The 26152-nt window shown below is 39.7% G+C and overlaps 1 long non-coding RNA gene and 1 pseudogene across 1 annotated transcript; both read right to left on the bottom strand.

Annotated features, from left to right (window-relative positions):
* Positions 1 to 1852: 1852 nt before the first annotated feature.
* LOC113008240 (nectin-2-like) lies at positions 1853 to 16826 on the bottom strand (annotated as a pseudogene).
* Positions 16827 to 23403: 6577 nt separating this feature from the next.
* Positions 23404 to 25460, bottom strand: LOC113008351 (uncharacterized). The gene is made up of 3 exons (XR_003270011.1): positions 25360 to 25460; positions 24248 to 24327; positions 23404 to 23919 (listed from the first exon to the last, which is right to left on the bottom strand). It is a non-coding gene; the product is annotated as an uncharacterized LOC113008351 (long non-coding RNA).
* Between the last annotated feature and the right edge of the window lie 692 nt (positions 25461 to 26152).

Below are 26152 nucleotides of genomic sequence, written 5' to 3'. Positions count from 1 at the left end.
TAATATGTACATCACAGGATTATCAGAACTTGTTGCGTTTGAAAAACTCTCTCATCAGGTAGAAACAGGACCGTACGGTGGGGGTGGGGGAGAGGAGGAGTTGCATGGAGTTTAGAAAAAGTAAGATCAGGATATTCGCTACTTAAACTGTTTTACAATTGCGCTTTGTGTGTGTGTGTGTGCGTGTGTGTTAAACAACTATAAAACGTTGTTTTGAAAGCAAAAAATTTCGGATTGCAAATATGTTGCCCGCTACACCCCAACATCACACTGCTCAATCATAAAAGTCAGAATGCTAATGAATCGGGTGGGTGGAAAAAAGACAGAACAAAGATTGTATTCCTTGTTCCAACTGTGCTTATTCTACCATAAACAACAGCCCCTTCTCTATACCTCCTGTGCTCATTTTCTTTGCTGCTGCTCACTGATCATCACCTCTCTTCTTAACCTAGCTTCTAGGGTTAAGAAGAAAACTTATTATTTTCCAAATATTTATGCTATAGCTCATCAGCTTTATCAGAAAAAACCTTTTCCTTTGCCACCTTGTTCTTTGCTGGACACCTAACAGTATACCCAGTACTCCTATCTACTTTCTTTTTAATCTTTCTCACTATCTCACTTTGTCTTTAATTCAGAGGGAAAGTTGATCCCAAAAACAATGTTATACCATCATCAGACTAAACAGACTTACAAGCAGCTCCCAAGGCTGTTTCACCGATAATCTTGTAAAAGCAGCAGGCATGGAGCTCTCTCCCAACCGTTTAAAACAAAACAAACATCACAGACAGACAGTGCCCAATTTTGTTACAAATGGTTCAAGCAAAAGAGGAGAGAAAGACTGGCCTGGTGCATGCCTTAGATATGCTAGGGGTACAGCTTAGTAGTCAAATGTAAAGGTTCCTAACTCAGAAGTACATGTGTAACAGCCATAGCAAAAGCCATCTGAAATCTCTAAGAAAGACCCTTCAATGCTAAATAGCAACTGTGGCAAATCATGTTTTTCATTTCATTCCGTGAGTTGCAGCCAAAAAAGTGTTAACAGAAGAGGGGGAAAAAACAAGGGAAGAACAACACACATTTTATTTTCACTTTCAGTTTTTGTCATAATGCTCTTGACCTGGGCGATACAGTACTGTAAGAATGTACTGCTGTTAAGTAGTAGTCACAAGCTGTAGTCCATCTTTGTAAATTTGGAAAAGCAGACATGGTGACATTGTTAAGGAGTCAGCTGGAAGTGTAATTAGATCTTCTGCAAAGTCAAGGAAAAACTATTAGGAAAAGTAGGTAGTAGTATTGAGAGGTTCGTTTTTGTTTGTTTTTTTTGTTAATATACAAACATAACTGATGAACCTCCTAGCTATGGCCATAGACAACATAAGTAAAAACTGAGAGGAGGGTGGCTGTCTCAACAGCCTTTGTATTGCACATGAAGAACTGGAATGAGTGAGTGGCCTGGATAAAGAGTGAGAAATGAAAGCACAAATAGAATTCCTTTCTTTACCTTCTTGAATCACTGAAAACATGACTTTCTTCAAATGCAGAACACTTTTCCTTGGCTTTTATGGGCTCTGTAAAACAGAAGGCAGGTTTAGCACACAAGCCAGTGTACTGCTCCTGCATGTGCTCCAGTTTAACTGAGAATTCTGTGAACTGACCATTATGGGTTATACTTTTTTGGTCCACGTGTTTTTAACAGATTTGTTATTTTTTTATAAACATTACTCAACACGTGTGGGTGTTCCAGGAAATTTAGCAAGAGTAGAGTGAAAATTGTAGCTTAATTACCATAACTATTCATAATTGCAATACACACAAGTCTTAGTTTTACTTACATTTTTAATTATTTGCTCACTTTTTTTATTCGTCTTTTTTTTTCTTAGAAAACACACTTCAGCAATTGAAACTCGTTTCCAGAGACTAAAAACAGCAGTTACACGTGCCACGTTTTAAGGTCCACAACATCTTCTGCTCCTGTCTTCATACAGTTTCAACTTTTGTTTGCATTAACTGTAATTTGTTTGAAAAACAGTCAAAACCATCATAGTCTGGCATTTTTTGAGATTGACTGGGATTGAGAAGTGCTTTTATTTGTCGGTTGCAGTTGCCCACAACTGAGATGACAGACCGTGCCAACCGTACATACAATACACAAACATCACATTGGGGAGACAGGTCAGGCTAGGTAGAAAAAAGGAAAAATAATGAAATGTGTAACACGGAAGGGCAATCTAGGAGAAAAAAAGAAATTCTGCTAATACTGGTCCCCAAAAGGGAGTCAGTATGAGGAGAAAAAGAAAAACTCCATAGCACATAAAGAAAACACAGACATCACGACACCTTAACACAGTAAATCACAGACAAGCAACACTGCATCTGGGACGCTGCAATCTCACGGTTGCGCCTCCGTCTGGCCCACTGTTCACATCGGATGGGAGGAAAGCATGGGAGGCATTGGATTTGGGCGGGGGAGAGTGGGGGAGAGTGGCGGTGAGGGCGTATCAGTATCAGTGTATGTGTGTGGGGATGTGTATCCTGTGTTCAGCCTGAGAGAGTGTCCTTTCACCTATTAGGCGTAGATCAACAGTTCGCAGCCTACGCAGGTGGCCTTGAGGAATAGGGCAAGACAGTCAGTTCATTCTTGTTATCGTATCTCTGGGAAGAATTGTTGTTGTTCTCTTCGGCGTCAACCTTCAAGCGTTGTGCAGCTGGTGCCTTTTTAACCTGTTACCTGTTAAATGAAGGTTCGGGTTATAAAAAAGATAAAAACAACCACATAACAATAGCTGAACTTGAAATCACAATATTTTACCCTCAAACATTTTATTTAAGAACTATCATGCTGTACATCCTGAACTCACCCAAATACTTTTCAGAATCTCGCTCACATTAACCAAAGAAACTATGCATAAAATTAGTGCATGCATAAAAAACTCAGACAGGCTCTTTTGGGCAAAAATTGCATTCTTGGAAGAGTTCAAGGAGAAAACCACTGACTGCTGAGCAAAGGGAACACAATGGCTGGTCTCACATTTGCCAGAAAACATCTTGATGATCCCCAAGACTTTTGGGAAGATATTCTGTGAATCAATGAAAATAAAGTTGATCTTCCTGGAATGTTTGAGTCCCGTTACTGTCATGGTGGGTGGTCGGAAGGACTCAAAATGCAGACTCACAAATCGACAGTTCAGTGCATTTATTTACAGTGCAGGCAGTCTAAACAGGGAAGTAATGAATTTGCAATTGTATCTCGAGAGCAGCAGTGTGGCGGAGGTGTGGTCCCTGGCTCAGCTGCAAGGGAAGGAGTGTGCAGTGAGCTCAAAGGGGCGGTGACAGGAGGAAGGTGAGGCCACAGGTGGTGGTGACTGAACTGATGACAGTCTCTTTTCCTTTTATAGTGAAGCAAGAGACGCGCGCGGGTGTGTGAGCTGAGACCAGCCCTGAGTGGGGACTATGGCATTGTGTGTTTAACATTACAATAAACACTGAGAACTGTGAACACAGCCATTGTGTGCATGGGTTCACCTTACAAGAAGGAAATCCAGAAGGCTCCTGAGCCATGCCAAGGGGATGGCCACAGTGTGGTGGCGATTGAACTACTATATGCCATGCTTTGGTGGACACGGGCTGTACGCAGACCCTCGTGTACCAAAGCTTGGTTCACCCCGAGGCATTGCTGCAGGCAGAGTGGGTGGAGGTGAAGTGTGCTCATGGTGATATTCACAGGTATCCTATAGTGCCGTTGTTGTTAGAATATAAGCCCCGCTTCTCCGGTGAGCCTGGTGAAGGAAAGAGATGAGTTGGGGTCGGAGGTGCCAAATTCCATCATTCCTGCCTCCCTCCATTGTGATAACCATCTCACACAGGCCCTGAGAGCAGATGTTGCCAAGTTGCAACAGCGCTTTGCAGACATGTTCTCCCCCCTGTCCAGCCAAACGTCGCTCATCGAACATAATTTTGAAACAGCCTGGCGTGATGGTGCGTTTACGCCCTACAGGCGATCTGAACATAAAAGGCAAATTGTTCTGAGGAAATTGACTGAAATGCTGAAAATCACAGTAATAGAAGAGTCAGAGTCGGTCAATGCAGAATCCTGCTCTACCTTCAAAAACTCCTGGGTTTTTTTGTACTGTGTGTTGGATCATTGTCCATATATACTGTCAGACACTGTCCAATCATCCTTACTGTATTTGGCTGAAATGAATCTATATTTATAAGTCATGTTAAATCAAAAATAAACATCAGTAGTACATGAGATTAAATTCTCAGTGTCTTAAAGAGGATGTTGTTCTTTTCAGATTATGAGCTTTTCCTCATAAGCGACACTTGGAATCCTCTCCGTACATTTTACCTATTTAATTTATAGCATAGCATATAAAGAATGAAACTTGAATACCTAGAATGAAACTTGAATATATAGAATGTATGAACCTCATGTTTAGAGATGAAGTTTTTTTCTGAGTTTCCTTTATAAAATGGCATCAGCTGAACTGTTTCAGTACTTTGTAGAGCTTGACAACTGTTTTCCGACAGCTGTTCAAACTGCAAATGGTAGAAATAATTTGGAGTTTATATTGCGTCACCTTGAAGAACATGTTTTCATTATTGCAACATTTCTAGTGCTCATGAATAATGTTCAACAAAATGTTTCTGGGAGAAGATTATGCACGCTTCTTGAGGGAATTTATTAATCACTGATGGAGATGTCAACTGAGCAAACACTTCAGGCAGAAGCTGAAGCACATATTATGGGCTCATTATACCAATCTACATCTCAAAGTGGAAGGCCAAGTTAAGTGATAAAAATGGAAACAAATTTATTCATAATGTGTATGGCACTTGACACAGTCAATAGATGGCAAACAAGATAATGAATGCAAGGAATAAGGAAGAAGTTAACATATTTGTTATTTTGTTTCTTTTAGAGGATGGAGAGCAATTCAGCAGAGGGTCTACAATGTCACTGTCCCAAATCAAGTGTGATATGTCTTTTTTTTCTTTTTAAATTCGATTAATATTAATTATTACTTGCTGAATTGCAGTAATTTAATTTTTTTTGCTGTGTTATAATAAACAAAGTTGTATAATGTCTGGGTTGAAATATTGTTTATCTAAAGATTACATGACAGAAGTACAATGCCAAAGTCATAGACCATATACCACACCAAACCATCACTTTTGTTGTTCCAACAGTCTTGGAGGGATCCATCCAATGTGGGATAGTGTCAGACCAATAGCGGTGGTTTTGTTTGTTAACTTCACCATTCACATAAAAGTTTGCCTCATCACTGAACTGAGGGTCCTGTACCAATTTTTGTTTTGCCCATTCTGCAAATTCTGTGCGCCGATCTGGGCCATCCTCGTTGAGATGCTGCAGTAGCTGGAGTTTGTAAGGGTGCCATTTGTGAGTAGCTAATATCCGCCGAAGGGATGTTCGACTAATGCCACTCTCCAGTGACATGCGGCGAGTGCTACACTGTGGGCTCTTGCTGAATGAAGCTAGGACAGCCACTGATGTTTCTTCATTAGTGACAGTTTTCTTGCGTCCACATTTTGGCAAATCCAACACTGAACCAGTTTCATGAAACTTAGCAAGCAATTTGCTGACTGTAGCATGGGACATGGGTGGTCTCATAGGGTGTCTTGGATTGAAATCTGCTGCAATGACCCGGTTACTGCGTTCACCAGATATATCAACACAATTTCGATCCGCTCCTCATGTGTTAAACTCTTCGACATGTCAATGGCTGTGAACAAAGAGAAACTTGTAAATAACTCATGACAGAATAAAGTTACGTTGAAACCAAGCACACCATCGTTTTTCTTGTGACATTACCAATAAGTTTGATGTGTCACATGGCCCTCTTCCTATTGAAAAAACAAAAGTTGTATCCAAGATGGCCGACTTCTAAATGGCCACCATGGTCAGCACCCATCTTGAGGAGTTTGCCCCCTCACATATACTAATGTGCCACAAACAGGACTTTAATATCACCAACCATTCCCATTTTATTACGGTGTATCCATATAAATGGCCCGCCCTGTATATATGTATAACATTTCACACATACTGTTACTTACAATTAAAGCTGACAGTCTTTCTCTCTATTGCAGTTGATTGTTTATTTCAAATGATCAAAAACCTTTAGACCTATTTGAACATTATGTGTATATGGTTTAATATCAGGAGAACTACATATTAAGTGTATGAAGTGTTGCTGTTCCGAGTACCTTTGAAAACATCCAGATTTAAAGAAGCACCATGCTGCAACCCCAATCACATTCAGAGTAAGCAAAATACCAAATAAGGCCCAAGCAGCAGAACATGCTCCTACAGGGACACAAGAAGGAAGAATATAATTAGACTAATGTTGTTCTCTTTCCCCTTCATGGCTTTTAGTTTTATATTTCACATTTAGATGACTCAGACAGTATTGCAAGTCTTCTAAATGGCAATAGGACACCTCAGGTGGCTTGGCTATATTCCAAAATCATTCTACACCTGGACTCAACATATTTAAAAACTTCCATCTGCTGGCAGGTGAGGCACAAAAATAAAATACAAACTTAATATGACCGTGAAAGAAGCAAGCTGGCAGTTTTTGGGAGTAACAGAATACATGTACCGGCGTTACGTATTTAAAATACAAAATATGGGTAACTGTATTCTGTTACAGTTACCGTTTAAAAAGGTAGTATTCCGAATACAGTTACTTTGTTGACATAAAGGGATTACACGGAGGTCTTTTCCTGTTTCATATGTTAGGCTGTCCCCTCTCTATTTTTGGTAATTCCATGCCAGTGGAAACCCAAACAAAACACGCATTAAGAGGCTCTAATGCCTGGGTCTCAATCTCGCGGCCCATGTCAACTCTACCTTCGGCCCGCATAATGACGCAAAGAAATATTTAAAAAAATATTGTTCAAAAAATTATTTAATATGAAGGCAATAGGCAGAGTGTTACAGGCATATCCCTAAAGAATGTAACCTCATGGTCAGTGTAGCCCAGTTGTAAGTAAGCTATTCAGACTCGAATGTACACTGTGTTCATGTTTTTCTCCTTCTTTCTTCTATTGGAGCAGCCTTTCAATGTCTCTCACTGGCAAAGTTGACCCAGACAACAAAGTAAAGTTTTCGGCTATGAGCCCGACACGGAACCCGACGTATTAGCCAGAGGTCCGTTTACTACGGTTCGGAGCCGCGGACCTGTTTTCTGTTCTGTTTCATGCTGTTTATACTTTAAGCCAATCTCTTCAAGCTAGTTGGTGTTCAGAACAAGATCAGAATGAAGCAACACCAGCAAAAGCTCAAATAAATACTCAGAAACAAATCCAGAAAGATTTGGACAAACTGCATAGCTAAATCCAAGCTGACCTCACCTGCTGCAACACGCACATAGAGCTGACCATGTTTACGTCCATATGCGTTAGATGCTTCACACTGATAGAGGCCATTTAGATCAGAGGTCAGACTCAGCAGTTGTAGCTTTGCACCGTCTACTTTGACACCAGGCTGTGACAAAGACTGTCCAGATCTGGAAAAAACACGAACAAGACTCTACATGAAATGTACAGAGAAGGAAAAAAAATGTGAGTTTTGCAAAAATGCAAATTAATTTTAGTCATTAGCTTTTTGTGTTGCACTTTCCTTGCTCACACCAAAACATTACATTATTTAATTTTTACCTAATTACATGACTCCCTGAAAAACAAGATCCGAGAAGGTAGAGGCAGCCAGGCACATTCACATCACAACCCTCTCCCAATTGTTTCCATTTTCCCTTTTGATCCCACCATTATATCATAAAAATAAACACCATATTATTAAGCTTAGAATTCATGTTTGGGCACAAGAAAGATCATTCATTTACTCAAATCAACACCATCTTATTATATTCACTCTGTTTTACATTTATTGTCCACTTGTTGGCACAGTAGAGCAAATGAAGCACAATGCAGCTTTGGCCCATGAGTTTACCAAGTGGATGAAAAGCTTTAATGCTTCATGAAACTTCATACAGCCATTACTGATTGCAGAATAAAGATCCAAATACTGAAACACAACAAAAAGGAAAAAATAATTTATTTTACTCATGTATACATGTGTATTTAGCTATTAGTAGTGTCTCATGGTGATGGGTTTACTTAAATTTTTAACTTCCTAATTAATTTCCTCCAACTGTTTTCTTACCACCATAATTACATCTTCCTCTCTTTCTTTCTCCCTCCATTTTTGGGACTACTGTCCCTTGTCATGCATTTCTCCATGGACAGTGCTAGCAACAAGGCTTTATAATAGTCACTGCTTGTAATAGGATTGATGGTGCAGCAGCTAACATTTTAGTTAATTTGATACATTTTAATTTCTAGTTTCTTTTTTCTTTTTCTGTCATAGCATTTAAAGCTCCACCTTTTCACTTTTGGTTGTCCATCTTTATCAAAGGTTTCTTACACAGTAAACTTCTGTTCTACAAGGTGGATGGTAGGAGACCGGCCAGTCTTGTTAAGAGATTTGATCAGGCAATCCAGTGTCAGTAATGAAAAAGAATAAATGAGTGGCAGTCAGTGCTTGTAGGGCTAGTGGCAGTGGACCACCAGCCAGCCTGTAGGCTATAAAATAATATTGACGACAAAGAAAAAAAATGATATTGACCCATCGGCCCAGAAGTGTCCTGGCACTGGGAAAATGCCTGGTATGCCAGATTACCAGTCCAGCCCTGGTAGGTAGAAAGACTAAACACAGATGGACGCAACAGACACAAACACAGTGAAGGAACACAAACCTCAGAAAAAATGAGTATCAAAATAAAACAGTAAGTAAATAATACAAATAAATAAATAATACAAAGGTTAAATAAAAACCTACATATACCAAAAAAAAAAGTATAAAAAAAAGTGAACATTTAAAACTGCAGTGTTAAGCGATGCGGTAGAAAGACTTGGGTGCACCTAACTTTTGTGCTGGTGCACCTAAGAAGAATGTTAGTCTAGAGCCCTGACATATACAAGACTTAACACAATACAACTGAAAGCAAAATGATAACAGAAAAGCACTAAATAAGCCAAAAGTAATATTAAACAAAAGCACAAAAACCTTTTTTTAATATTAGTTTCTGGCACAGGCAGTTAAAAATCACTTAATTTGGATTTTGAGTACACCACGTGACCAGATGATTCATTATTTAGTTTCTATTTTTTTTTAAAATATCTCTGTCCAGCCTTTCTATGGGGAGTTTGTTTGTTATTTTCATATTTGCACGAGTTCACGGGTTCACCAGCTACTCCGGCTTCCTCCCCCAGCGCAAAGACTGATTCTTTGTTTTAGTAAGCTGGTGACACGCCTCTTACCATTATAGCAACTAGGACAGGCCCCAGCCCCCACATGCATGACCCTGAACTAGATAAGTGGACAATGATAAGTGAAACTATGTGTCAACAGTCTTTCAGCTTCTGTCTGCTGATCTAAAACGGCCTGTGCAATCCTCCAGAGTTCCAATGACAAAACACTTTTCTTTTTATTTGCAACATTTTTTTCAGTCAAGTCACAATGTCTCTTGACTATTGCACAGCAATTGCAATAGGCTACAGCAGATCATTTTATGTGGCTTTTTGAATGCAGTTTTCCTATCCTGTCACTGCACATTGACTTGAGTAGAAAAGATGATCAGATATGTTTAACTGGATATCATCAAAAGGAGGGTTGCACCACTATTTTTATTTTTGCTTTTAAACCACTACTGATTAGTAGTAGCAGTCTTCAATTATAGGCTTGTTTTATAGTCTAGGTTGTGGACATTTTGTTGTACTTCTTTTTTGCATGTTGTCAGAGGTTGTCAATAAATGTTAGTTAACCAACTACAGCTGATGAGTTTGAGTGATACAGGTAGGCCTGTCATGGGACTAGTGAGCAAGGGGAGTTGTACTCTTGGTTGGGTTGCTAGCTTGACTTTCAACACAATGTTCATTCTCAATCATTGGATTTTCTTGTTGTTGAAGCTTTCTGGATTTTTGGCCTCCGCTTTTTTTTTGTGTAACTTTACAAAAAAATATTCACTCAGTTCGGACCATCCACACATTAACAGCCATGCCTTTGGGATTCCTATAGTTTATGCTGAAGACTAGAATTCTCTGAGCTTCTTCAACTAAAATTCAAATGTGTTTGCACATTTATCTCCTGGAAAGAGCTCACTGTCAGTGAAAGGAAAAAAAACCCACCACCAACAACAAAACTTATGGCATCAAGTCTATTCAGGTGAAAAAAAAACTTCACAAACACAATTATGTAATACTTCTTTCAGTGTTTCCCTTTTCACAAGCAGTCGCGACAGTGGATGACTCTGAATATTTGAGCTTGCAGAGGTCTCCTCCTGGTCTCAAACCAGTGAGATTTCACGTACGAATGTGTAAACTACTACACTATGGAGTCACCACAAGTATCTAATGGAATAGTATCCAACTTTGCCCAGCTTTAACAGAATTTTTATTTAATTTACTTTGTGATCTTTTCCATGGGAGTAGGCTACATCAAATTTGACAGTTGCTGCATTTATGGAAATAATCTTACACAGCTGCATTAGAAGCAGTTTGCATTTCACTTGAGAATAACTTACACGTGACCAGTTTTTGTACAGTTTATGTGATTCTTAGGTTTGTGGTTATTTGTATGTCATCTATTAAGTATGTTTCTCTTAGTCTTCCGTTTTGTGTGATTTTTGAGTTTTTCTTCCTCATTGTCTTCTCCTGTGTTTAGTCAGTCTCATCTTCACATTTGTTTTTCTCTTGTCTCAGTGTTTTCTGTTCCATTTCTGTCTTTCCAGTCAGTCATGTCCCCATGCTTGTTTCTCCCTGGTTCCTCTGCCAAGCCTTTGTGACATAGTCTCTGTGTTATCCTACTTCCTGTTTTAGTTTTTACAGTCCTTTTTCCTATTTCCTATTTCCTTCTTTAGTACAGCTGTGTTATGGTAAATGGCCTTAATTTGTATAGCGCTAGTCCGTAAGGACCCCCAAAGCGCTTTACACATCCAGTCATTCACCCATTCATACACACATTCACACATGATGGCAAGCATTGTAGCCACAGCCATCCCGGGGCGCACTGACAGAGGCGAGGCTGCCGGACCACCACCAGTAGGCAACGGGTGAAGTGTTTTGCCCAAGGACACAATGACCGACATTGTTCAAGCCAGGGCTCAAACCGGCAACCTTCCAATTACAAGGCGAACTGCCAACTCCTGAGCCACGATCGCTCGTTATGTATGACCTGTTGCCCATCCTCTCGTCATGCGTAATGTGTGTTCCTCGTCGACAGTGTTGGTCAAGTTACTTGAAAAAAGTAATCAGTAACTAATTACTGATTACTTCCCCAAAAAAGTAATCCCGTTACTTTACTGATTACTTATTTTCAAAAGTAATTAATTACTTAGTTACTTAGTTACTTAGTTACTTTTTAAAAACACGATTTACAACCTGAGTAGGTGATAAAGCGATAGATCTTTCAGCCCAATTCTACTTTTTCTACATAATACATCATACAAAATGTAATCAAATGGAAAAGTCTCTTTTTTTAACTTGTTTTATCAGTTTTAATCTTTTAACTTTATGCATCAAGCAAAAATTTAATTATATGCAACATTCTCTGAGTTGAATAAATTAGTTTAACATTTAAACCTATTTTCTGCACATTCCAGCACATAAAATAAAATATTTTTTGTGTTTACACTCACTCTTTCAAATAGATGCAAGTAAAACACAGCAGAACATAAATAAAGTCAAAGACTCAGCGGTCCTGTTGCTCTATTTTCACCTGTAAAGCAGGACTGGGGGTAGGCGGAGGTTTACCCTGGTGCAGGTGTGCCACAGTCAGTTGAAGAATCCGCGAGTTTCTCTGTGAGTTTCCCATTACATCGTTGCGCACTCGGTGCTTGCTTAGAAGTTTAGGGGTTTTTTTCGCTGTAAAAAGTTTTCTTCCCACGCACGATGGACGCTAATGTTTTTGTCACTTTTTATGGAATCAAACTCAAAGTCCACGCTTTAAACGCTGCACACTCATACTCTCTCCCACAATCGATATGTGATCCATTGTGCACACAGCTGTTGTCACTAACGGCGCACTCGCTTACGTCACTGTCGTGAGACATTCTCGCAAAAAATCACGGTTTTAGTAACGCAGTAACGCAGCGTTCCTACGGGAAAGTAACGGTACTCTAATTACCGTTTTTGCAATAGTAATCCCTTACTTTACTCGTTACCTGAAAAAAGTAATCAGATTACAGTAATGCGTTACTGCCCATCTTTGCTCGTCGATTTGTTCCCATTTGCTGTGTTTCTGCTCTGTTTTCTAGTTCCTAGAGTCCTGGTTTCCTCCTGGCCTGTACCGTTTAGTTTTGAGCTGCCTCTTCCACTTCATCCCTTTGTGTTTGGGTCCTGCCTGACCTGCCACTCACCATACACACACACACACACACACACACACACACACACACACACACACACACACACACACACACACACAGTAATTATTCAAATGACTTTACCTGCTCCAGTTAAATATTGCATTTGGGTTGGCTTCTGTCACACACTCAAACGAGTCCTCTGAAATCACTCTAATGTTCACTTCTGTGGGTGAGACTGCAGAAGATATAGAGAAAAGTGTGTTAATCCTGAACTAAGGAAATATTAATGATTTCACATATGTTTGAATCCTATTATGGCACGCAAATCCATAAATCTTGGTTACTTGTCATTTAGATCAAGGAGTGATCCCTTCATAGTGATATAAATATGTCACTGACTCGATTACAAACACCTTCAACTAAAAAAACTGAAGGTTGGTAACACTGCAGGACAGTGCTGTGTCACTGAAATGGTCATGGATTGGTATTGAGGGATGAAGGTCTGCTGAGAGAGCATTCCTCTATGTCATCACCGGCATTACCTTGGATTTCTGGCACAGCTCAGTCCATTAACTGTAGCTACTGACAGTCAGCATGTCTCTGACAAAATGAGTGTTAAGTTTTGACTTTTTTCGATGCCTCAGTTCAGGTAAACTAAGCTCACTCAAGGTAGCCAAAAACTCCAAATTGAGGTATATTGTCCTCAGTAAAGATCAATTATTTTGGTACTTGGTATTTGGTCTTTCATCTGACAGTCCAAAAAACAAAACACCCACATTAAGTATTATTTAGTCTTTAACACTAATGGCGTAACAATAGCCTTTGTATCAACCTAGATATCCTCATTTTGTCTTGACTTTTGCTCTACTTATCTTTCAGAAATTCTTTCTTAATCTGTTGTGACATAATATTGACTGCCACAACCAGGAGACAAAGTCATGAGAGCAGGGGAGATGTCACAATCGCATATGAAGAAAGAAAAAAAAGTAAGACTGGACATAGCTGCAGTGCCAGAGTGGAACAGTTGACAGCCAATATCTAATTATACCTCCTCTGTTTCTACACAGCAGCAAAATGGTGCATTGGGAGAAAACGCTGAGCGGACAGGGAGAAGACAGCATAGACAGAGTTGGGGGACAGTGCTGTAAAGCAAATAACAGTGTAGAAAATGTAAATTAAAATACTGTGATAAAGAAACGGCGTGTGCAAGGTACATGTGTGTGTGTGTGTGTGTGTGGGGGGGGGGGGGGGGGGGTTCATAGTGGCAGACATGCTACAACTTGGTTAAACAATTAAAATTCTAAAATCAACAGTGACACAACAAAAGACAAATAATAAACTACATCCGCAGCTGATACTCACAGTAGACCTGTATGGTGAAGGGCAGGGTTTCTTCTGTAGTCAGGGAGTCACCACTGATGACACACTGGACCTGGTGACCATTAATCTCTCTCGTAGGAACACCAAACAGAGAGCTGACAGTGGTAGTCGTACCGTTGTCATACTGGGTGGAGTTTGTTGTCGTCCTCACTTTGTCTCCCAAAGCACCAGTGAGCCACCTCACCTCTGCAGGAGGCTTCGATCCAGCAGCCGTGCAGGTAGCAAATAAAACCTCTGCAGTGCCCAAAGTGGGAAGGTTGTCCTTGATGTTTGTGAAAGGAGGCACTAGGAGAGGCACAGCACACAAATAAATAAACATGCATACAGGATGGTCGAAGTAACTCTGTCTCTGTCTCACACACAAACACCCAGAATAATTTAAATAAAGTGTTTTTTCATACCAAGCAAGTTTAGAGGTATCTCAGTCTTCTGATTTCCAGTGGGAAACATTGTGAAGATGCACGTGTAGCTGCCTTCATCCTTCAGGGCAACATTGGATAACTGGAGAGTTCCATTTTTGTTGTTAAAATTCCCGATATATATTTAAATCGATCATCACGTCCATTGACAAACTGCACTCCATCTCTGGGTAGGATAGTTAGGAAATTGTCATTGCGAGGTTTTTCTCTCGTCTTCCTCTGCCAGGTAATCTGTGTCAGGTCATCATTGGTATCAATGACATGGCACGTTAAGATAGCAGTACCTCCTTGTTCCATTGTCACACTTCCACCAATCACCCGGAGAGCTGGAAAATACATGAAAGATCAGATCACAGATGAAAAAGTAAAAACAAAAGAGCATCCAAGAAGATTTTCACACTTAAACACTTAAAACACACACTTAATTGACTGTTTATCTTGATCATTATTTTGACTTTCAACAATTAAATAAAAGTGCCTGAGTGAGAATAGAAATAGAAAACAAAGCAAAAGCAGACCAAGCTCTCCCTGATCATGTGCCTGGATGTGCCAGTCAGCTGTTTTGGATTAGTCTGAATGAGTAACACTATGTCATCGAGGAAAAACGGGAGCTGGAAGCATGTAAATATAATAATAACCACTGCAGCCAAGAAGAGTGCCTGATGAGCCCAGTTGTAAGTAAGCTATTAGGACTCGACTGTACACCGTGTTCGTGTTTTCCTCCGAAAACAATAAGTTCCGTTGGAGCAGTCTTTCAACGCCTCTCTCTGTCTCTCGCAAGAAAAGTTGACCCACACAACAAAGTAAAGCTATTTTTCGGCTACGAGCCGACAGGGACCCCGCCGTATTAGTCAGAGGTCCCTTTACTACAGTTCGGAGTCGCGGACCTTCAGTAATAGTAATAAATCACACAGCAATAGTACATTCACGTTGTTGTAAAAAGCATGATAATATATTAAGTATTCCAAAGTATTCAGAATACGTTACTGTCATTGAGTAACGTAACGGAATACGTTACATAATACATTTTTGGGCATGTATTCTGTATTCTGTAATGGAATACATTTTAAAAGTAACCTTCCCAACACTGCCGATGAATGAATATTCCTACTATGATTATTTAGTGGCCATAGATGGGCCTAATAGAAAAAAACATGGAAATTAATTTACGCAAAATAAAAGGTCCTCAATTAATTATACTAAATTTGATATTAACAGCTACTTTGAAGCTACATTGAAGATCTCATTAGAAAAACAGAAATTATTTCATCCCCAACCATGTTCACCTCACATACTTTATCATGATAAGGATGCAATAATTCAAACATACACTGAAAATATGGAAATGCTTTTCAGATTTTGAGGGGAACATGAGGTAGTATTAAATGTTTTTATTTCAAAATTGAAAAAAAGTGCTACTAAAGACGGTCTTTAGTGCTAAATTTCTTTTTTACATTCAGTCCACTGACCTGACAAGAAATAAACATGAACAAAACTTGTGCTATTTACAGAAACTATATAAATGATATTAGGTGCCTTTCAAATCATAAAATTTACAGGTTTTGACTTCAGGTCTTGTTTTAGTCTGCTGTAGCTTGGCATCTGTTTCTGTATATCACGTTTAACATAAAGCACACCTTAGGTATTAAGTAATCTGAATACAGGCAGTCAAAAATCATGGCTATATTACTAAAATAAGTAGACTAGCTGGATTATACTTTGCTCCAGCTATTGACTTAGTAAACACACCCTTACTATTGCTTAAGTTTTCACAGCAGATTGAAAAAGAAGAATCTTAAAATTCTCATTTATGCAACTCCAGGAGACTAGATGATTGCCTTCTTTGTGTGTGACTTTGCTGACAGACAAACTACTGAAAGGTAAATGAAAACATTTTGCTAGTTTCCCACGTCCTTGTGTACTCAAGGTAAAACCAACAGACCCTGGCTGTGTACTGAGCTGATAATGTAACAATGACATAATTTTGTAACATCACCCACCATGAAGATCTTTCGAGTTATATCTAAATTCTGTTCCTACCCAGTGAATTGCTATAATCTTATCTCATGTGAAAAATCCTCTCACAAAAAACAAAAACAAAACAAAACTCAACCATACTTTTTTGTTTTATTTTATAAACTGTGGGTGAAGTGGGGGGGGGGGGGGGGGGGGGGGGAATCACGCATAAGTGGGAATTTATTAGTTTATATGAACTGTCCTGAAAATGAAAAAGAAATAGAACTGTACATATTTAAACTGTAGAGCTATGATCTGTACACACTCTTAATCCACCAGATATCCCATCATTTTGATGTTTCTACATCACCACCACCAGGACCCGCATTGGTAATGAGCAGTTACTTTTTTCATTTTCACGTTTCCCTGCCCGTCCGTTGTGACACATGCAAGTTTATCTCATTTCAGCCCAAGCCGATCCAAGCGTGTACAAAAAACTTTCAACATACCGTCAGCAGCTTCTCTGGTCAGCAGGAACGCAGATATTATCACCAAACGACAGGGTATCACGGAAAACATGGAGTGGCACTGACTTGTCATAATAATTGTCCGTGAAAACATAAACAAAACATGTAACTCTGTCCGCTTCATTTGGTTTTCTTTCTTGTGATTTGCTCATTGCTGCTGCTGCTGCGGCTATCCACGCCCATTGTTTCAAACAGGAAGCAAAAGTTACTTTCAAAGTCAAATGTAGGAATGCGGAGGGGGGGATACTTAGTCAAATTTGACAAACATCATATGATTTTACATTCTTTTCGTTGTTTTCGGAAGGTGCCGCTTGTTTTGCTATGATCACACAGAAATGAAAGACACGGGATAAGCATGAGTCTAAGCCAGCTGACCTAGGACGAGAGGTCCATGGTCATGGTTGGGAAGGTTACTTTTAAAATGTATTCCACTACAGATCATCATCTGCTATTCATCTTCCTGTTCCGTCCTCACACCTTATTACTATGGGGAACAGAGCCTTCAGTCGCTCTGCTCCTCGGCTCTGGAACTCTCTTCCTCCTGCACTAAGAAATATTGACTCCCTCTCCGTATTTAAGACACAGCTCAAAACACATCTGTTTAAACTGGCTTATTTGCTTTAATGCTGATTTTATCTGTTGTCACGCTCTGTTTTGTAATTTTAACTTATTTTATGTATTTTATGACTACTGTTCCTTTTATTGTTTTTGTAAGGTGACCTTGGGTTTCTGAAAGGTGCCCTCAAATAAAATGTATTATTATTATTATTATTATTATTATTATTATTACAGAATATATGCCCCAAAATGTATTTTGTAACGTATTCCTTTACGTTACTCAATGTGAGTAACGTATTCTGAATACTTTGGATTACTTAATATATTATCATGCTTTTTACAACTACATAAATGTACTATTGCTGTGTTATTTATTACTATTACTGAAGGTCCGCGGCTCCGAACCGTAGTAAAGCGACCTCTGACTAATACGGCGGGTTCGTAGCCGAAAAATAGCTTTACTTTGTTGTGTGGGTCAACTTTGCTTGCGAGAGAGGCGAGAGGCAGAGAGAGGCGTTGAAAGACTGCTCCAACGGAACTTGTTTCGGAGGAAAACAGGAACACAGTGTACAGTCGAGTCTTAATAGCCTACACAACTGGGCTCGTCAGGCACTCTTATTGGCTGCAGTGGTTATTATTATATTTGCATGCTTCCAGCTCCCGTATCTGCTCGATGACAACTCGTACTTTCAGGGCCGTGCAGAGAGGTTTAAAGGGGCGGGTGCTCAAAGTTAAAAAGGGGCACATTGAACCAGGCTGAATAACAGTATTGCAATAACAACAACACACATTCATCAAGAATCTAATATGGGCAACAAGGCAAAGCAAACATCGCCGATGTTTTACCTGATGGGTACATGGTAAATGGCCTGCATTTGTATAGCGTTTTTCCTAGTCCTTAAAGACCCCAAAGCGCTTTACACTACATTCAGTCACAGCCACCCTGGGGCGCACTGACAGAGGCGAGGCTCTGTCAGCCCTCTGACCACCGCCAGTAGGCAAACATGGGGTTAGTATCTTGCCCAAGGATATTTGGCATGCAGCCAGGAGGCAGCCTGGGATCGAACCACCGACCTTCTGGTTAGTGGCTGACCTGCTCTGCCACCTGAGCTACAGCCACAGTACAATGTTGCTGTTGAGGTGTTTCTGCTGCTCCTGCTGCTGATAGTGCTGGAGGGCAGGGCTGTGTTGATCTGAGACTGTAGACATTAAAAAGTCCATAGGAGAGATGGTAGCTGATTAAACAAGTGTCATGAGATAATAACAAAATGCAAAGATTGGTGACAGCGCTTGGAACCATAAGGACACAAAAAACTGTGAGAAATAATTTAGGCTCTGCCTGTGAATCACTCTTTGCTTCTCTTCTTCCTTCCATCGCATCATTTCATATATCACTCTCCACTTGCTGTCTATCTGAGAACAAGGCACAACTTGTTATTGCAATAAACTATAATCTAATTATCCACACCTAACAACTCTTGCACTTAATCTAAATGATGACAGAAAAATGTTATAGCCCTGCCTTTAGTAGCCTCACACAGCTTCCTCACAGTTTCCTCCTCATGTCCTTACCAGCCATGTCTGGACAATGTTATATCATGAGTAATCCATCCATCCATCCATCCATCTTCATCCGCTTTGTCCGGGGCCGGGTCGCGGGGGCAGCAGCCTAAGCAAAGAGGCCCAGACCTCCCTCTCCCCAGCCACCTCCTCCAGCTTATCCGGGGGAATACCAAGGCGTTCCCAGGCCAGCCGAGAGATATAATCTCTCCAGCGTGTGTAATGAGTAATATTTTTTTTAAATCCATCTAAATAAAACACACACATGCACGCACACACAGTGACATTTTAGACCTTCTTCAGAATACTGAATATACTATGGGCATCATGGTGCTGATCCAGAATCCTTGCATTATTATTTATTACTAGAGCTACAATAATAAAGGAATGAGGAGGGGGAAGTAATAAATATGAAATAATGTATTTATGATGATTCCATTTGTTTCACTATCCACTCTGTGCAGGGGCAAAGTTTATTACATTTTTAAACTGTAGAGATACAATCATTTTACTCCTGTAAAATCCTAATTTTGTCTTATTTAAAATATAAATCTGATATAATCTGCTTCTTAATGTATGTTTTTTAAAATACAGCGTGTGTTTTTTAATATATTATAATTATAATAATGCATAATTATGTGGACATGCATATTAGATCGGGCAGCACGGTGGCACGGTGGTTAGCACTGTTGCCGCACAGCAAGAAGGTCCTGAGTTCAATTCCAACATCAGGCCGGGGTCTTTCTGTGTGGAGTTTGCATGTTCTCCCCATGTTTGTGTGGGGTACTCCGGCTTCCTCCCACCGTCCAAAGACATGCAGCTTGAGGGATAGGTTAATTGGAAAATCCAAATTGCCATTGTGTGAATGGTGTGAATGTGAGTGCGAATGGTTGTCTGTCCCTGTGTGTTGGCCCTGCGACAGACTGGTGACCTGTCCAGGGTGTACCCCGCCTCTCGCCCTATGACAGCTGGGATAGGCTCCAGCGCCCCCCGCGACCCTGAAAAGGATAAGCGGAAGCGGATGGATGGATGCATATTAGATCGTTTTTTAGTGAAATATAATCCCCCCAGAAAGGCAGGAAAAGCCCGGAAACTTACTTTAAAACTAAATATGTTCCGTAAAACGGTGACAGCCTTACACAGGTAGCCAGCAGCTATGACCAGCACTACTTGTGCAGTTAATAAAAGGACAGGTAATGTTTGTCGCGCTGTTGCACACACAGCACGCTCGTTTGTTTCAGTTCGTCAGTTGCAACAAGACAGCTTACCAACGTGTACGTAATAAGCTAATACTCCTGTGTGCTATACACTACAGTGTGCGCTGTACACTAGTGATGGCCCGCTTGAAGCTGAAGCTCCGGTGCATGTGTCAAAAAAATCAACACACTGCTTCAGAAGCACTGTATCGAAGTTTGATTCGTTTGGCCAGAGTCACGTGATCGGTGACGTCCGAAGCTTCATTTAGAACCTAACTGCTTCGGTATCTGATTCAATGGTTTATAAGGAAGCGAATCATTCACGGGATTTGTGGAGTGTTTTGATGGTGACAGATAGCGAACCACTGATCATTCCACTGAGAGATTTGGAGCCAGCGAGGAATAGAGGAGGTTCTGTTGTGTGGGAGAATTTTGAGTTGATTTTTGTCAATCGGGTGGGTTTTACAGCTTTGTGTTCTGGCCGTTTACTTTTGTTTTGTGCGTGTTTATTATATCTGAAAACGGGAAAAAGATAAAATGTCAAAAATCTGCCTCCATAATATAAATATCATTAAATAACTTTAGAAAAACTTCCACTTGACTCTTTACATGTAATGTTGTAAAAATATATATTTTATTGTTTAATTAATCTGAAAATGTTAGTCTGCCAAATGTGCAGCAATTGAATTTATTTATTCTCTTTAGCTGATAGTTTGTGGGGCCCAGGTAGGCTGTATAACTGCATCTCTACCAGTTTCTCTGCACTCCAGCCTCCTCTGGGCCATGTGAAGGGATTTTCCTTAAGGCAGGATAAATGATCTCCACGAAAAGGAACAGGTTCGGCCATCGCACACTAGAACAAATTCTCTTTTTAAATAAAAATGAAAAAGGGTTACCTTAAATGCATCATGTTTTTAATTTGCAATTTCATAAGCATTTTTCCTTTCCATTTCACAATCAATTCTACCCACAGGTCAAAAATATGTCTGGGAAAATTTCCCTAATATAATATTATTTATAAATACACCTGTCTAGCGATTAATTGCATAAGTGCATGGAGGCAGGACCTCAGGGCAGAAGCATACTCCATAATGTGTTGTACATTATTATATGTATATATTATATGTAACGTGGTATTTTTCAATTATTGTATTTACTAACATCAAGAAGTCACAAGCAAAGGAAGACCACACCATGGTGCATGTTTAAACAAGGACACCTACCCGCTTCAGGACACCTACACCAGGAGATGCCGGACTAGAGAAGCGCAGATACTGAAGGACCCGTCCCATCCTGGCAACAAACTGTTCCAACTTCTGCAATCTGGTAGAAGGTTCCGCATCTTCCGGGAAAGGACAGAGAGACTCAAGAGGAGCTTCTATCCCCAAGCCATCCGTGCCCTAAACACACCCGCCCTCTCACATCATCTATAATTGACTGAGTCAGGACTCTTCCAGACACTAAACCAAGGCACAATGTACATTTCAATTCCTTTAATTTTAAATATGTTTATATTGTCTATCCTGTAAAATAGTCAGATGTCTATTCATATTAATGTACAGAATTCACCTGCTTGCTGCTACTGCTGCACATTCACCCAGTGTATATACTACATATATATATATATAATGTTTTTCCTCTACACCCCCCCCCCCAATTTTTTGGCACATGTCGAGGAGCATGTCAGGCTACATTTCACTGTGTGTTATACTTGTATAACTGCATGTGACAAATAAAGAACCTTGAACCTTGAGAGTTTACTGGTCAAAACTATTTATTAAACAAATAAAACACATTTTTTTAACCACCAAAAAATACACGTTCAAAGCAACACAACAGCGGCCCAATATCAGACAAAAATCCACTCTGTAGAGTAGGCAATCGTAATGAAGCAGTTGGTTTTATTTTGTGGATTCAAGCTGCTCTTTGTATTTTTGGCCACCAGATGTCACCAAACAGGACTGTGTTGAAAAGCTTCGAGTAATGAACCGTTTTTCAATACAAGCTTCAGTGCTTCAGAAAGCTTCATTTGGCCATCACTACTGTACACCTACTTACTGGTTTTGTCGCATCAGTCTGTGTCTCTGAGTTAACTTGTGTTTCTCCTACAGCTCCGAACCGCAACAAATGCGCGTGCTCTTTGTGAGCTCGTTCCCGTCTCGTAACCAGCGCGTTCTGCCGTCAAGGGCGATCATTGGTTAAATGTGATCATGTGACTGATGCAAGCCAGAGCCTTTTATTTAGCAAAACTGTGATTAATAGTTAAATATTATTGTTGAGGGGCACAGACAGGACTCCGCACTCACACACACATTAAAAAAAAATTATATATATATATTTTTTAAAGTTGCCTCAACAAAAGGGCACTTTGGGCACCCATCAGGAAAGGGGCGGGTGCTCAAGTCCCTCTAGCCCCCCCCTCTGCACGTGCCTGCGTACTTTTCTCCCTCCCTCGCGCTCACACACAGACACATAACGGATATGGCAGTCCATTCTCCCTACAGCACGGACTACACTGCCCATGATGCTACATTCTTTAGCGCTATGCCTGTAATCCTCTGCCTGTTGCCTTCATTTTAAATCATGCAGCATGAATAGTATCTGACCTTCTTGATGAATGCTCAATCATCCAGGTAAGAAAATCCACAAAAGTTGATTCTGTTCTTCTTGAAGTAGCATTTTCAAGAAGATGTTTTGTCACTCATCAAAATATCATCCAAGTGACAGTGAGCACTTGGGTGGTCTTTCCCTTTTAGGTGAAAAGGTGCTGGTTTCAGTCATTATGCAAATGCACTGTTTATAAGATTGGGGAAACTGCAGTCAGCTGAGACTGAAGAAGTCACTTGGATGAGTGACGAAACGTTTCTCCCACTGAAAACCCTGATTTCCAGATTAACAGAATCAACTTTTGAAGATTTACTTACCTGCATTAGGATCGTATTTTCTAGTCTTTGGCTTGGAAGGACGTTTGCTTGGAAGCATATCTGGCGATGCTTCAACCTCTGCTTTGCGTTTGTGTGGGAGCCCTGTCAAAAAACCTGTCCATTATGCTAGCAGTGTCCAAGCATTCTTTTTTTAATCCATACCGTGCCCCCACTTTGGGTACCACTAGCATAATAGATAATGAAGTGCCATCTGCTGGTTATTTCACCTCATTACATGCCGATGAATCATTTCAGGTAAATTCATTCTGTGCATTCAAATCTTTTCCAAAAGATGGCAGATCAAGACACTTCAAAACATGCAAATATGTCAAGCTTAATGTTGGCAAAATGGACTTTAAACAAGAACATCATTTTTATTAAAACCACAAGTACTCCTCTCAGTAGACTGAGTCTGTTCTCCTGCAACACTGTTTGGCAGCTGGTCTGTACAAGTGTTCATTCATAGTTTTGATGTCTTCAGTGAAAATCTACAATGTAAATAGGCACGAAAATAAAGAAAATCCAGCTGAATTTGGTTTCTATCTCAAGCAAGTATATTTATACCATGAAGTCAACACAAAACAGATGATCAGAGGGTTTCATTGAGATTACTTTGTGTGAAGACAGCAGTGAAATATTCTACTTAGCCTTTTACATTTTGAAATGGAAAGCAGCTTAAAGAAAACACAGTACATGACATCAAAGTGCATTTAGAGTATAAAGAGACATGGTGCTGAATGATTACATTTTTATAGCTGTGGATAATCTTTGCAGTGTTAACATGTTTTTGTGCCGGTGGTTCTGATACTAATAAGCGGGTGGAAAACAATAAAACTGCTGCAACCAGTTTTATTGCTGATGAAACCCAAATGGCAATGACAGGCAGATGGGGATATAGATGAGAACCAAGAATCTTCATCCATTTTTCATCCTATTTAGTAGTCGAGTCTGGAACAAAAGGATGGTGGCGCCTTCGGTCCAAATGTCTTCCACAACTGCCAGAGACACTCCTGAGGCAGAGAATTCAGACACATTGTTTAAAGCTGTGTTTAAATTTAACTGAACATAAAAAGACTTTCAGCGTTTCTGCAGATATTAGAAAAAGATATTAATTTAAATGTTCTAAGTAGTCAACACACATAATAGTAATGAAAAAATGATAAGTTAATACATTTATTGCTCAACTGCTCTCTCAAAAAGGCAGTTACAATAATTAAAAAGAAATATTGTGCATAACTAAAGCTATAAAGTATGGCATACATAACACATACAGACATTAAGTCATTATTCGCCCCCAACACACGCACACACCCATCTTTTCCCATTGTTTAAACATACCTTTTGTGCTGCCTCTTTTTTTCTTCTTTTAAATATACTGATCACCTTCCTGGAGCTTGCTGCACTGGACATCTTCCTGGCTGAAGAATTATAAAATATTTTACTTACTACTACTACTTATTTACTATTAGCTGACAATGACGAGTGGTCGAATAATTTTTTTGAACCATTCCTAAAATAGCAATAAAACACTGAAAACACACTACTCCACATAAATCTGTATGATTGGCAAGTGTATTTATAAAGCACTTTTAGTTATATGTAAACTCAATGTGCTTAATACAAACGAGTTACTGACAACGCGTATGTAGGTGATGTCAAGTAAAAGTAATTATTCTACAGAAAGTTTTTTCCATCTGTGTTTTATAATTAATATTACTGCTGCAGATGGTTAAGGTTGATGCTTTTCACTCTGTTTAATCTAAAGTAATAATGGATTGCATTTATATAGCACTTTTCTAGGCACCCAAAGCGCTTTGCAATTGCAATTTCACTATTCATTCACTCTCACAATCACACACTGGTGGAGGTAAGCTACAGCTGCAACTGGCTGCCATATCGCGCCATTGGCCCTTCTAGCCAACACCAGTAGGCGGTAGGGTAAAGTGTTTTGCCAGGACAGAGAGCAGGGGGATCGAACCGGCAACCTTCCGGTTACAGATGAGCTTCCCAACCCCCTGAGCCACGGTCGCCCCAGCAATAATCATATTTAATAAAATCCAGTATGACTGTCCTGTGAGGACAGCATTTCTCTGAAGAAACATTTGTTTAAGAGCTCAAAAAATAGCATCAAAATCATGATTGTTTTTTAGAAAAAACAAACAAAGAAAAGAAGACTGAATTAAAGGGCTTAGGTGATGTGCGACACAGTAAGATGCAGATTAGTGTGAAATCAGAATTTTCAACTACTTCAGAACTTCCTAGGCTGGACTTTAACTTTATTGTATTTGGTTGTATTTGTTTTTTGTTTTGTTTTTTTGTGAAATTTCAAATAAACATCAGTGACTAAATGCATCAGATATTTCTGTCAAGGTTTATGATAAGCTTTGATATAAGGAGTTTTCCATATTATGCTACATATTAAGTGTATGCTGGGTTATGGTTCTAAGTACCTTTGAAAATGTCTGCATCTATAGAAGTACCATGCTGCAGCTCCAACAACATTCAGAGAAAGCAGAGCACCAAATAAGACCCAAACAGCACAGCATGCTTCTACAGGGACACAAGAAGGAAGAATATAATGAGATTGGGATGTGTTGTTTACACTTTCATTGCATTTAGTTTTGAATTTCACATTTGGATGAATCAAACAGTATTCAAACACCTGTACCCAACGTATTCCCGATATGACCTAGAAAACAACAATCAGTAGCTTGAACATCCTCCGAGGTGAAACTGACTTGAATAATAATGTGTTGCACTGGATGCACCATCCCATTCAAACTCATCCAAAAGCATGTCTTTATCTTGGAGCCGGTTGGAGCAGATGAGCCTGGTTCTGGAGGTTTCTTCCTGTTAAAAGGGGAATTTTCCCTTCCCACTCTCGCCAAAGTGCTTGCTCATAGGGCATCATGATTGTTGGGGTTTTCTGTGTTCTGTATACTATTGTAGGGTCTTTACCTTATAATATAAAGCGCCTTGAGGCAACTGTTGTTGTGATTTGCTGCTATATAAATAAATCTGAACTGAAACTTGTATGTGGTGCTGGCTGCGGTTTAAGTCAACCACTTCATTAAAATATCTGTTTATCAAGGAATTCTAACCTGTTGTTTCAGGATGGTTGGAATAGTTTTACTTTAAATCTGGAAGCAAATGTTTCTCTTTCAATCCTTGACAGAAGTCAACAAAGAAGACAACTGAACAACATCACAATGAAAACATCTACAAAAGGTCAAATCCAAAACG

This window comes from Astatotilapia calliptera, chromosome 16, assembly GCF_900246225.1.
Source record: "Astatotilapia calliptera chromosome 16, fAstCal1.2, whole genome shotgun sequence".
Classification (NCBI taxonomy): Eukaryota; Metazoa; Chordata; class Actinopteri; order Cichliformes; family Cichlidae; genus Astatotilapia; species Astatotilapia calliptera.
The sequence above is the reverse complement of the archived record's forward strand: the minus strand, read 5'-3'. Positions and strand labels throughout refer to the sequence as shown.